The sequence below is a fragment of the Pelophylax lessonae genome, assembly GCF_965119305.1.
Source record: "Pelophylax lessonae genome assembly, chromosome: 1".
NCBI classification, from domain to species: Eukaryota; Metazoa; Chordata; class Amphibia; order Anura; family Ranidae; genus Pelophylax; species Pelophylax lessonae.
This window is the reverse complement of record NC_138768.1, coordinates 747973747-747986888: the sequence shown is the minus strand read 5'-3', so window position 1 is coordinate 747986888 and position 13142 is coordinate 747973747. Positions and strand designations below refer to the sequence as shown.

General features: G+C 40.2%; 1 protein-coding gene across 1 annotated transcript in view; it reads right to left on the bottom strand.

Moving 5' to 3' along the window:
* Window positions 1-13142, bottom strand: part of GABRA2 (gamma-aminobutyric acid type A receptor subunit alpha2) — a 275998-nt gene that overhangs the window by 187227 nt on the left and 75629 nt on the right. The window lies entirely within an intron of this gene.

Below are 13142 nucleotides of genomic sequence, written 5' to 3'. Positions count from 1 at the left end.
AGACTTACGAATGAAAACAATGGAACTACTATAAATAAATAATAAATAGATAGATACAACTTTATTGTCATTGCATAGTACAGGTACACAGCAACGAAATGCCGTTTAGCATCTACCAGAAATGCAAAATGTAGCAGTCGTACAAGAGTGCAGATAACCATCTAGCATATTTACAAATTAAAAAATATATATACACATCATATACACATATATATATACATATATATATATATACATACATACATATACATATATATATATATACACATACACATATACACATACGCATACACTACATACACAGATGAGTGTGAAATGTTGGGCAGAATGTACCGAAATGATAAAGATACATACAAATATAAATAGTGCAGATGTACTGAGAAGTGAAAAGATATACTATGTAGTATGTACACGTATAGTACAGAGGGCATACACAGTCTTTTGTTTGTGTTTGTTTTGTAGGGATTAACGGTGTAGTGTTGAGTTCAGTAGTATGATGGTGGATGGAAAAAAGCTGTCCCTGAACCTGCTGGTTCTGGTGCGCAAGTTTCTGTATCTCCTTCATGATGGAAGGAGGTTAAACAGTTTATGACTGGGATGCGAAGGGTCCTTGATGATGTTGTGAGCTCTGCGCAGACATCTACTGTGGTGAAGGTGCTCAATGGCAGGTAGTTGAGTGCCAGTGATGCGTTGAGCGGTTTTGACCACCCTTTGCAATGCTTTACGTTCACACACAGTGGAGCTTCCGTACCATACAGTGATGGAGTAGGTCAGGATGCTCTCAATGATGCAGCGGTAGAAGCTCGTTAAAATCCCCGGGGACAGATGAGATTTCTTGAGACATCTCAAGAAGTACAGGCGTTGTTGTGCTTTTTTTTACCAGAGCTGACGTGTTCTGCTGCCAGGACAGATCCTCAGAGATGTGAACTCCCAGGAACTTAAAGCTGGAGACTCGCTCTACCTCGGTTCCATTGATGTTGACTGGTAGATGTCTCCCGCTGTTGGATTTCCGGAAGTCCACAATGAGCTCTTTGGTCTTTGTGGCGTTGAGAGTCAGGTTATTGGTGGCACACCATACTGCCAGATTACGAATCTCTTCCCTGTAGGCCGATTCGTCATTGTTTTCGATCTGGCCGACCACGGTGGTGTCATCTGCATACTTGATAAAGATGTTGGATTTATACAGAGGAGCACAATCGTGGGTGAACAGGGAGTAGAGCAGTGGGCTCAGAACACAGCCCTGTGGTATGCCAGTGTTCAGAATGAGGGTTGAGGATACCTGGTTTCCCAACCTAACAGATTGAGGTCTGTTGGTGAGAAAGTCCAGAATCCATCTGCAAATAGGGGTGCAGATACCCAGTTCCCTGAGCTTAGTGATCAATACAGTGGGGAGGACTGTATTGAATGCAGAGCTAAAGTCAATGAACAGCATTCTGACGTATGTGTTACTCTTATCCAGGTGGGTGAGAGCAGAATGAAGAGCTGTAGAAACTGCATCCTCAGTTGACCTGTTCGGGCGATAGGCATACTGGTGTGGGTCCAGTGTAGGTGGTAGACCCGCAGTCAGGTGATTCAGGACCAGCTTCTCAAAGCATTTCATAGCAATGGGGGTGAGTGCAACTGGGCGAAAGTCATTTAGGTATTCAGCAGCTGAGTGCTTGGGCACTGGTATGATAGTAGTGGTCTTCAGGCATGTTGGTACTGTGGCTTGGGCCAGTGACAGGTTGAAAATGTCAGTAAAAACCTGTGCCAGTTGTCCAGCGCATGCTCTGAGAACACGTCCCGGTATGCCATCCGGGCCAGCTGCCTTACGGGCATCCACTCTGCTAAACACTGAATAGACGTCCGTTGTTGAGAGTGAAAGTGAGCTATAAACAGTAGCAGAGTCCGTGGTTGGTGTAAAATGTCCTGTGCATTGGTCAAAACGAGCAAAAAAGTGATTAAGTTCGTTCGGTTGGAAGGCACTGCTGATTGGTTGAGCTGTAGGTTTGTAGTCTGTGATTGACTGGATGCCTTTCCACATGCGTCTGGGGTCAGAGTTGTGGAAGTGCTCTTCTATGTGTAGTTTGAATGTGAGCTTTGCTCTCCTGATGCCCCTTTTCAGGTTGGACCTGGCTCTGTTATAGTCCTCTACGCTGCCAGATTTAAAGGCAGCATCTCTTGCTTTCAACAGGAGACGGACTTCAGAATTCATCCATGGCTTCTGGTTGGGAAACCATTTCACGTGTTTGACGGTAGTGACATTGTCAATACACATGTTAATATGGTCCAAAACAGATGATGTGTAAGTGTCCATGTCTGTGTGAGAGTCCAGTGTGGCCTGTGAGGCAAACATGTTCCAGTCAGTATCCTGAAACTGTTGTTGTAGAGAAGAAATGGCCCCCTCTGGCCATACCTTTACTGTCCGCAGAGCTGGTTTCACACGTTTGATCAATGGTGTGTATTTGGGTAGCATGAACAAAGAGAGATGATCAGACTTACCCAAGTGGGGGAGGGTAATGGCTGTGTATGCCCCAGGTATGTTTGTGTACACCTGGTCCAGTGTTTTGTCCCCTCTGGTAGACTTGCATGATGTCTGATAAGCCTGGGAAGTATGAAACCGAGCCCTTGAAAAAGTCACGTGGTTTGTGACGCAACGCGTCGGAAGGCATCGGGTGGTGTCACTTCCGGTTTAAGGCCGTAGCCGGAAGTACCTTTGAGGATTGTTACCGCAATTGTGTGGCTGCCTGTGATTATTATTTTAAATGTGAGTGTTTCCTATTTCTTTGAATAAATATTATTTTAGACATACTACACTATGGATCTTTATATATTTCTTTGAGCACACTGGGAGCTTTTGGAGCATTCATTTGGAGAGGTGGATATCGATAGAGCAGTGGATGCCAGGGAAATTCAAAATCCTTAACAGCAGATGCCAGCAAGACCATAAGCCCACAATACATAACAGAAAATCCAGCACCTCTACTCCAGGTTCAATTCCAGCTGAAGCGCCTTTAATGGTGCAATGTGAGGTAAGCGGCCATTGCACTCAGTCTGTTGTTTGCTCACTCCGGATCACATCACTATCACTGGAACTTCACAATATTGTTTTTTTAAAAGAAAAATCACCATTTGTCACTTCATCTTTAATTTTGCACATTGACTTTGCTTGATTACTCACAGTCACTTCATTTTATTATTTGCATAAGGATTTTATTTATTTATTGATAGAGAAGATATAAGATCAATCACTTTCACGGACTCTCAGCACTTTGCACTATATGTCATTTATGAACTAGATTGATATTTTGTTTTAGTCATATTTATATATTTATTTGCATTTATTTATTTTCATGAATTTATATTATTGGAATATGCACTTAGAATATTATTGATCCAACACTTATACATAGTTCATATTCATGAGTTTTTTTTTTCACTATTGATACCACCGAGGCTATTATTCGTTTGGATTGGAGACTGATATACTCATTTTTGCGATTTTGATCGCATGGTGAGATTATTTGGTTGACTCATAATTATTTTTGAATTGGAGGTTGACATATTTTTGATCATTTAGTTCTGCGATTTTGATCGCATTATGCAATAATTTGGCTATTCTATTCAGTACTCCTGTTTTTTTTGGTTTCATACTTCCCAGGCTTATGAGACATCACGCAAGTTATAGTAGTACCATTGTTTTCATTCGTATGTCTTTTTATCCAGGATTTTAGGTCACTTTGTGTTTATTACATTTTAGAGTTTTATAGTTTCCATTCCATTAGTGCTGATTCATCTCTTGTACTTTATTCCTGTTAGTATTTGGTGATAATACTAGAATTTGCTGCAGATGGTTTAGGATTGTGTCCTAAATCTATACCACCAGTTTATTATTTATTAGTGATTTTACCATTCAGTGTACATCATCATTTCTCCTGAGCCCCTCTCATTCTGATACCTAAGTGGCAGCGCATACATCACTTCTTTCTTTTTTTCCCTTAGAATTGGTGTAGTATACAGACCCCCAGGACAGACTGAAGATTCTGGTAACTTTTTTATTGACCAGATAACTCAAATAGCAATGAAGGGAGAGGTTTTGATTATGGGTGATTTCAACATCACTTCAACATTACAAGCAGGAGCAGGGATGTAACAGAAGCACTGAATGGGGTGATCATATTCTAGACCTAGGCCACTGTTAAAGTCTACTATCCTGGAGCCAACTAGATTATATGTCAGGCAAGTTAGTAAGAATAAACGGAAGAAAAAAACAATATGGTTCACTAAAAAGGTAAGTAGGATACTCCTAAAGGGGATAAAATCAGCATATAAAGGATTCAAGGAAACAGGAGGCGTAGCTGACAGAGAAGAGAAAAACATAGACAAAAGGAGACCAAACATATTATCAGTGCTGCCAAAGCTCAGAAACAGGAGGAACATGCTAAATCTATTAAGAAAGGAGAGAAAACCTTTTTTTAGGTACATTTGTAATAGAAGGAAAAATACAATGAGATCACTAAAGTGAAAACTGGGCACAACACTTATGTTGAGGGAGACCTCTATGTAGCAAACCATTTAAAAAATTACTTCTGTTCAGTCTTCTCAAAAAAACAAGGTAGCAAATCATATTGCTTCTAGCAATGACAGTTCTTTTTTAGGATTTCTGGAGACAGAGGTAGCAAAGGAACTGGCTTGATTAAAGCTTAAAGTGATACTAAAGTTTTGAGTTTTTGTTCATTAAAATTAACAAACATGTTATTTTCACCTGCTCTGTGAAGTGGTTCGGTGCTCCTGGCTCCTCCCTCCTGTTGAGTGTCCCCACAGCAAGCAGCTTGCCATGGGGGCACCTGAGCTGAACTGCATCTCTCTGAATCCATTCAGACATGGAGCCTGGCCTAGCCCAATCCTCTTTCTTTCCTCATTAGCTAACTGACTTTGACTGACAGCAGTGAGAGCCATTGGCGCCACACTGCTGTCTCAGCCAGCGAGGAAGAAAGTCACAGACAGCCTAGTCTCTGGATCTAGATGGGCCTCAGGTAAGTATTAGGGGGGGCTGAGGGGGGCTTCTGCACATAATGTTTTTTTTTATATTAATGCATCGAATGCATTAAGAAAAAAAACAAAAAAACTTCTGCCTTCACAATCACTTAATGGAATCACTCCTGAAAAGAAGGATCATCAATCACTTAAAAAAATACAACTTGCTGAACCCAAAGCAGCATGGCATTACTGAAGGCAGATCATGTCAGACTAATCTGATTTAATTTTTTGAGTATATTACCAAATATTTGGACCAGGGTGGTGCTGTGGACATAGCAAATCTTAATTTTAGCAAGCCATTTGATACAGTTACAAATATTGATCTAATACCAAAGATGTACAAGTTAGGACTTGGGTGGATCAGTGGATATGCAGTTGGCTAAAGGATAGATACCAGAGTGTGGCTGTAAATGGGGTTCACTTGGAGCAGAGACCAGTCACTAGTGGTGTACCACAAGGCTCTGTACTAGGCCATGTTCTTTTTAATCTATGTGTAAGTGATATAACTAAAGGTCTGTTGAGCAAGGTATGCCTTTTTTTGCAGATGACACAAAGGTGTGTAATAGGGAGGTGTCTGTAACATGGAACATGATTTGGCATTGCTGGAAAATTGGTCAAAGCAGTGGAAACTGCATTTTAATGTTTCTAAATGTAAAATAATGCACCTAAGGAAAAATAATCCATGAGAGAGTACAACTTTGGGGGTACAGGGTTACCCAGCACTACAGAAGAAAAATATTTGGGGGTACTTATTTCAGATGACTGCAAAATGAGCATACAGTGTGACCAGGCAGTGGGAAAAGCAAAAAGAATTCTAGGATGCATCAATATAGTGATCACCAGTAGGTAGAAGGAAGTTCTGTTCCCCTATATAGACCTCATTTAGAATACTGTGTCCAGTTCTGGAGACCACATTATCACAAAAAGATGTTAAAAAAAATAGAACGAGTCCAGGGATGGGTAACAAAAATGGTGAAAGGTCTGGGAGATAAAGCATATCGGTAGTGACTTCAGGAACTTAATATGTACAGTCTGGAGGAAAGAAGGGAAAGGGAAGACATGATTAAAACCTTTAAATACATCAAGGGGGTTGATAATTGCATATTTCATATTTCCTATGGCTCACAATATCTAATAATGAATTCTAAACCTTGTTAATGGGCAATACAAGACATAAGAAAGCCTCTAATATCCTGGTTTTCCTAATTACTTTAGATGATTGATGTGATAGGAATGTGATTGTAAACTGCCTATATGGACAAGCCAGCCCACTCCTTTCAGGAATGTGCCATTTTCCTTAGAAGTGTGGGGGTGACCATTTCCTTACATTCAAGTCCTATATTACTACAACAAAAACTTATAAGACCTCAGTCTCACATCAGAGCTGCCATTAGGCATGTGTCTGAACCTCGTCAACGGCCACACCATCATGGGCAGGACTCTATGGCAAAACAGCATCTTTAGGTAAGTATTATTGTTATATTTTCTAATATTATCTGTATCTGTTATTACTTTTAATAAGTGTTCTACTTATAAGTATTTGTGTGATCTCTCTTTTCACATATCAAATACAACTCCAAAAAACATAAACTGTCACGTGACAGAGAAGGGTGAATAAGATTCAGGAGGGCAGTTTTTTAAAATATGAAACCATAATCAAGAACACGGGGACATGACCTTGAGCTAACTGGAGGAAAGTGCAAAACTGATTTTAGAAAGTATTATTTTACTGAAAGAGTAGTTGATGCTTGGAATAAACTTCCGGGAGAGGTAGTGAGACAGTCAACAGTATATGCTTTCAAGCATGCGTTGGACAAACATAGATCTATACTCAGATATACTGTATAAAGGTAACAAAAAAAAAAAATCAAAAACCAAAAAACAAATCAAACAAAAAAAAACGGCAGACTCAATGGACTACTTTGTCTTTTTTCTGCCATCACTTCTATGTTTCTATGGCAGATGCCAAGAGCTGCAATTGCCAGCTGTAAAGCTGTCACCAGAAGAGCAGATTAGGGTTTAAACAAGGATTCCAGATGTTTTCTGAGGCATTTTTAAATTCCAGGAACTCACTTTCTATGTGGTATTGCTGAGCAAACCTTTTTGTTGAACAATGACCTTGTCAGGGTGAGCCCATTTCATATGCGAAACATCCTTTAAATGAGGATGCACAGTAAAGAATTTGGCGTGCTGTGGTGGATTCTGTGATCCAAATCATGTACCCTTTGGAGTAGAGGGATTGAGAAGAGGTAATTTTAAATAAGCACAACCCCGGCAAGAAAACTCAAAAAGGCCTTTTGGGTCATCAGAGGAGGGGTGGGTACCAGCAGGGACTACCCCAGGACACTCACCAGTCCATGCTGCAGGACCCCCTAGGAGGTACAATCTATAGGCACTCGTCTCCCTAGCTGGGGATTACTGCCCTGGACCTGTATACCACCCTACTGGTCAGCAAGGCAATGCATCATTGCGCATGGTCTCATTCTGCAGGGTCCAGTGGCCCACCAGCAAGATTAAAGGACATTCCCATGTGTGAAGAGTAGGGGCCGGGTACCATTTCTCTAAGTATAGAAAAGCCATAGGAAAATGAATCCAGAAAGGACTAGTCTCCTAATCTCAGATGGAGAAGCTAGCTCTGTTTTCATGCAGAGACTACACAGACATGACTCAAGACACTAGCAAAAAACTGAAGCAAAAAAAAAAAACTGAAGCATTGCTTGATGGGGAAGGGTTATACCTGGGAGGGGATTTGCTGTCTGTTGTTGCCTGTGTCTAGTCACCTGAAGGTGACAGCATAACTCTATTGTAATGGAGCTGAAGCTACCCCTGCGTTCTGAGATGTACAATAAAGAAACTTTCCCTTTCTATGTGTGTAGATATTTTTAAGGGGTATACCCTTCTTGCTTTTATCTACAATGCAATTTTCTGCAGGAAGACTACTTTTGTCATAACTGTAAAATACTGAGACTATCTTGTAAGATCATATGTTGTACTTTAATACAGATAGTTTTTGGTACCTCTTTAAAGGATTGTCAGGAGGGGTGCATCTAGAGATGTCAGTTATGGCTCTTTAAGACAGAAATAGGCACTGATGCAAGAAATACGTTTTATCAAAGACTTTACAAAAGAACACATATTAAACTGCTGACATATGAACACAAGATGGAGAACAACCTAGAAGCTACAGCAATTTAAAACCACAAAGCAACCTGAAAATAAGGGGCTGCTAAATATATCACAATAGTGTACACACATTCACTGCCATTTATATTGTACTATGTCAGGAAGCAAAGGATCGCATATGGATATAGATTAGAGACCACAGAAAAAAACTATTGACGGGAAATCTTTCTATGGTTTATCCTGTCTGAAAAAGGAATTGTTTACCAAACCAAAAAGGAAGACATAGGGAAATATATCTAAATAATAAGAAAGGGCACAGATAAAGAACACAGATATAATGAGTGTAAGTGAAGAACATGATCAATAAAAGCATATCCATCCATGAAGTTAGACCTTATTAGAATTAAAGGACAAATTCATCTTTTCGGGCAGAATTTCACTTTTCATAATAAATGGTAGCATTTTCCAATGCCATTTCTGGCCTAGCTATCCCAATGTGCTTTCTTCTCACTTACCTCATCCACAGGAGGTTTAAAATCTTGTCAGTTTTTTTGAATTTTTAAAGTATTTTTAGATTCCATCACTTCCTCAGCTTTCACTTCAGGTCATCTCCCAAAAGTCTTCACTTCCTTGTTACATCACAGAAGAGGGTGTACTCACCACTCTAAACCACAGCTCCCTCATTACAATACCACCTTCCACCCACTTTCTATACAATCTGATTCTACAATCTCCATTATATCTGTCTGATCTGTATAGCATGTCTGATCTGATACAAATAAAATTGATTGTTCAGGTGTGTCCTCCTATTCTATAGTTCTAGTTAATATAAAGGAAATGATAGCGAGCTTGTACTATCAGATTGCATAGTGTATGGCCATCTTTATACAAGTATATAGGGGGAGTGGACAGAGACACTGGTTAGAGTGGACAGAGACACAAGTTATTAGCCCTCATTCACATCTCCACATAGCGAAAACTCACATTCCCGCATGCGTTTGTTTTGGGTGATTTGAAGCGTTTTCACTTGTCACTTGAATGGGCTGCCCTACATGCAAAAATCGCCCCTGAGAAGTTTCAGAACTTTTTTTGGAGGGGAGCATGGTGTGTCATCGCAGTTTTTGGTGAATTTGCCGCACTTGGGGAGTATTTAGCACAGTGGTTCTCAACTCCTGTCCTCAGAGCCCACTAACAGGCCAGATTTTAGGTATTACCTTGGGGAGATGCAGACTAGAATACTGCAATCACTGAGCAGCAAATTATATCACCTGTGATGTATTTCAGTTATCTTAAAAACCTGGCCTGTTAGTGGGTCCTGAGGACAGGAGTTAAGAACCACTGCTTTAACATGTAATGACAACACAAACACCATGCCTATTTGCAGCGTGTTTCTGAAACATATGGCAAAGCGCACAATTTCTGTGTGGTTTGGAAACACACAGATGTGAATGGAGCCTCATTGTTCTTGTGTAAATGCACCAAATTCACTTTCAGGCCCCATTCACACCTAGCGTAGTGGGAGCGCATGTTTTTTGGCTTGTTTTTCCAGTTACACATATAGAGCAGCCTGTTGATTTCAATGGGCTGGGCTACACGTGGCGAAGTAGCTCATGGGACATTTTGGCGTAGTGCGAGTTACGCATTTTTTTTACTGCATTTGTCACCTGTTTTTACTGTGGCAAAATGTGTGTTTGCTTCAGTGTTTGGTGTGCCGTTAAAAATTAAAGATACTGAAAGCGCAACTAGGTAAATTTAAGTGTAAAAATGGGGCCATTCTGACAAGCTCCTTTAGATTTATCAAAATTTATAATAGGAGGACACAATATCTATCCAATCACTCTGTATCCAATTGGGCAGGCCCTTGCACTACATCAGGGGTGTCCCGTTGGCTGCATGCATTCCCAGGGAGTTTAGAATGCAGCCTGAGCCTGTCTGAAGGGATGCTGGGGAAGCCAGGCAAATGCATGCGTGGAGAAATGCCAGGGCTTCTGTGAAAACTTAGTTGAAGGGTGACGGTTGTGTGCTATTGAAGTCAGCGGGTAAACTCCTTCCTGTGACTTACTGGTTCCACAGTCTCTCTCTGTATACTAGGGAGTCTCTGAAACTTTCTTGGAAATATAGCAAGAGCTAAGGTAAGGTTTTGTTCTCAAAATAAAAGCAAGATTGTATTTTTCCATAACGGAGGTACATTAATGGTATATTGGTACATAGGGGAGCTGGATTTTGGAAAGAAAAAGGCGAACTTAGCCTTTAAAATGCTCACACACACTACAGTCTGGTCCCTTGAGACTCCAAATTGCTCCAAATTCTAACCAAATCTAAGAACAATTAAGAGCATTCAACTGATATATTTTTTTTTTTAGGTTGAATTAAAAAAAAAAAAAGAAGTAAGACAAGGCAGAGGTTTTATTGTTGTTCTCAGTGGGGTTTAGAATGCTTATTGACCAAAGTGTGCCTGTTTCAGAACACATACACTGAATGCCCTTTACCAAGCAGATGATGCTTATGATCCTAAAGCAAATCACATAAGACAAGTCACTGGGGGGTTAACACTTATAAACTGGGGGACAGTGGGGTGAATGCTTTTTCTGTGGGGGTATTTATTCATCCCCCATTGCTTTTGTGGAAGGGGGAGTCTGTTCTTCTCATCTAGCCAAATTTACTGCTGATATGAGTACTAAGAAGTGATAGGTGTGTGCTGAGGGTAGGATACAGGGACAGACCAACGTGTAACCCTAATAAAAATACACACACATACACACATACACACATACACACATGATCCTGGACTACACAATGGGGAGTAATGATAATCCTTATTTCTGCAGAGAGGAGGGGGAACATAGACAGGTAATAAACTGAGATAAGCGCTGAGTGCTGAACCTCCAGACTGTCTCTGGGAAAAGGATGTATTGACTATGGGAAAGACCCAGACAGCATTCAATTTACAGTTTCTATGGTGGGAAAGTGTGACTGCATACTAGGATTCAGGGGAAAGACTAATGTGTGTGCTGGAGGAGGGATACATGGGAAAGACCAATGTGTGTGCGCTGGAGGGAATACAGAGGAAAGACTAATATAGCATTCAATTTACAGTTTCTATGGTGGGAAAGTGTGACTGCATACTAGGATTCAGGGGAAAGGCCAATGTGTGTGCTGGAGGAGGGATACAGGGGAAAGACCAATGTGTGTGTACTGAAGGGAATACAGGGGAAAGACTAATATATGTGTGCTGGAGGAGGGTTACATGGGAAGGATCAATATGTGTGTGCTGGGGGAGGGATACAGAAGAAAGACCAACATGTGTATGCTGGGGGAGGGATACAGGGGAGAGACTAATATATGTGTGCTGGAGGTGGAATACAGAGGAAGGGCAAATATGTGTGTGGAGGAAGGATATGGGGGAAAAAACACCAATGTTTGTGTGCTGGAGAAGGGATATGGAGGAAAGACTAGAATGTGTGCTTGAGGAGGAATACGGGGAAAGACCAATGTATGTGTGTGAAGAAGGGATACAGGGGAACAATCTATGTATGTGTGTGGAGGAAGGATACAGTGGAAAGACCAATGTGTGTGTTCTTGAGGGAGACACAGGGGAAAGACCAAGACGTGTTTGCTGGATTGAGGGATACAGTGGAAATAAACATGTGCGTGTGTGAGTAGAAATAATACAAATGAATTATTGGATGTTTTTTTTAGTTTGATTTTTTCTCTCCAACTAAATCTATGTAACTGAATAATTATCCAAAAAAAAAATGCAACAACACTGATCAATGTCTTCCCTCAAATTACTATTTGAAAATTTGATCTAGTTACAAAAAAACAAGAAAGCTTGCCGTTTGGGAAATGATTCACAGATCCAATCAAACACCAGAAGCAGATAATACAGATACATTAAAGTGTACTGTAGAAATAAACCTTGGCCGCTGGTGAATGACCCCTATTTATCTTGCTCTCTGCTTTTACAGGAGTCAAGCTGTGCAATCTTTAACCAGTCTGTTGGAGAAAAAGATAATTTTTCACCGAAAATCCATAAAGCTTTATGAAAACACCAGCATTTCTGCAAATACCTGATTTTTCAACCATTATATAACAAGTCTATAATACATTTATTATACTTGTGAATGCCAACAGGCTGATTTTCACCCTTTATTCACTTGAAATACCCAATCAGGCCCAAGGGAATAAATTAATTGTAAACATAAAAGCAACACCAACTTATATAATCCTAATGCCATATGCTCTGCTGGTAATATTTATTTCAACTGACTTTTTTCCAAAATGTATAGATAGCAAAAACATTTTTTTTTTTTGGATAGAGCTATATAATTTGTTAGGTGTTAATTTCTATTTGTGTCCCCGCCAGATAGATAAACCATCTCTATCTATCTTGGAGATCATTGCCACTGAGTAAGAAAGTGAATCCAAAAGTGTAGAGTTGTCACCAACAGAAGAGAAAAGGGGACATCTTCTAATCAGGACACTTTTCCTATAGACAACTGTCTAAAAGAGGAATTCACTTCACTTTTTTTTCTCACATCTGGTTGCGTCTCTAGGACAGGAAGTAAAAGTAAATCCCTCCAATGCCACACTACTGATGGGTTTTCATGCTATACCTACTATTTCCAAAAGCTAAAAAAGGTAAAAACAACCTCCTATAGCTGTTAAGAAGCTTGTCTGTCATGGGGCCCACCCAAAATTCTAATGTCTAAACCATTTTGTGTAAACCCTGCCTTTTGCCACCTTCAGGCATTCTCGGAGCTCTCCTTTTGTAACAGTGGTGTTTCTAGAAAAGGTATTAGAATCTCAATCTAGTCCTGACTGAATGACAGAGCAGTTTTTGGGCTTTCTCATCTTATTACCAGAGGCATTACATCACCAGAGGTGTTTTAGCACTAAAGAAGCCAATTTAATGAGGTTACAGAATCATGATGCCAGAAAGTTCAGAATCCCAGACTTATCACATTAATAAATGAGTTAATGGAGGGTCAACATTATCA